This window comes from Chaetura pelagica, unplaced genomic scaffold (genome assembly GCF_000747805.2).
Source record: "Chaetura pelagica isolate M959 unplaced genomic scaffold, ChaPel_1.0 scaffold1153, whole genome shotgun sequence".
Lineage (NCBI taxonomy): Eukaryota > Metazoa > Chordata > Aves > Apodiformes > Apodidae > Chaetura > Chaetura pelagica.
The window spans coordinates 24,002-25,533 of NW_009952824.1; the positions used below are offsets into that span (position 1 = coordinate 24,002).

Consider the following 1,532-nt stretch of genomic DNA (forward strand, 5'->3'; position numbering starts at 1 on the left):
CTGGGGACACCCCCGAGATGTCCTGGGGGGGGACAGGACAGGAGCGTGGCCACAGCACTCTGTGCTCCTCACCCCGCTTACCCGGCCTGGGGTTTTCCTCCTCTTCTTTCTCCTCTTCTTCCTCCTCTTCCTCCTCTTCTCCTCCTCCTCTTCCTCTGTCCCAGCAGAGGAGTCATGTAATGCCAACACGTGCCATGACCCCAGGTACCATTGACCATCACCAGGTCCCTCCAACCATCACTGGATACCATGGACCATCACCAGGTCCCTCCAACCATCACTGGATACCACGGACCATCACCAGGTCCCTCCAACCATCACCAGGTCCCTCCAACCATCATCAGGTACCACTGACCATCACCAGGTCCCCCCGACATCACCCGGGTCCCCCCAACCATCACCAGGTCCCACCGACCATCACCAGGTCCCACCGACCATCACCAGGTCCCACCGACCATCACCAGGTCCCACCGACCATCACCAGGTCCCACCGACCATCACCAGGTCCCACCGACCATCACCAGGTCCCACCGACCATCACCAGGTCCCACCGACCATCACCAGGTCCCACCGACCATCACCAGGTCCCACCGACCATCACCAGGTCCCCCCATCCCCCCAACCATCACCAGGTCCCCCAGACATCACCAGGTACCACTGACCATCACCAGGTCCCCCCAACCATCACCAGGTCCCTCCAACCATCACCAGGTCCCACCGACCATCACCAGGTCCCCCAGACATGACCAGGTGCCACTGGCCACCACTGGACATCACCAGAGACCATCACCAGACACCCCAGCCACCACTGGGTGCCCCTGCCCACCACCAGGTACCACCAGACCTCACCAGGTACCCCCAACCATCGCTGGGTACAAGCGGGGGTCACCAGGCACCCCTGCACTCACCAGCACTGGTGGCACCACCAGGTCACAGCACGACTGGGCAGGGGTGGGGGTGACCTTGGGGCAGCTCCCTGGGGAAGGACCCTTCAGGGTCTTGCTCTGCAGGCCCCAAACCTGCCCTCAAACCCATGGGCTGCCCATCCCAGCTCCTGTTCCTCCAGGGACCCAACCCTCACCTCTGGGGCTTTTCCCACATTCCCAGTTCAGGGCACTCAAACTGGGCTGAAGGCCCATCCCGATGGGATTTGGGCTGGAAATCACCCACCTGCAGCAGCTCAGCCCCTCATCCTCCCTGCAGCTTCACCCCTTCTCCTCCAGAGCAGACAAACCAGTGAAAACACCCCAAAATGGCCTTTTTTTGACACTAAAACCAGGAGCAAAACCCACCCCAACCCTTCCCTGCTCCCAAACCATCCCAAGATTTTGGTGCTTCGAGGAAAACAGCCCCTTTCCTTCCACCAAACCTTTTATTTCACCCCCTGCCAAGAAGAAACCATCAAATGCCACAAGTTTTCCCCACCCCAAAACCCACTCACACCCACCAACCAAACCCTGGGAGAACCCCCCCCAGGGAGGACAACTTAAATAAACTCACTTTAACCCCAAAATCCAAAGAAAAGGGGGGGG

The 1,532-nt window shown here is 59.9% G+C and overlaps 1 protein-coding gene across 1 annotated transcript in view; it reads right to left on the bottom strand.

The window, feature by feature from the left end:
- The window catches only part of E2F2 (E2F transcription factor 2), a 16,227-nt gene that overhangs the window by 3,090 nt on the left and 11,605 nt on the right, over nt 1-1,532 (bottom strand). The gene's annotated exons all lie outside the window — the stretch shown is intronic.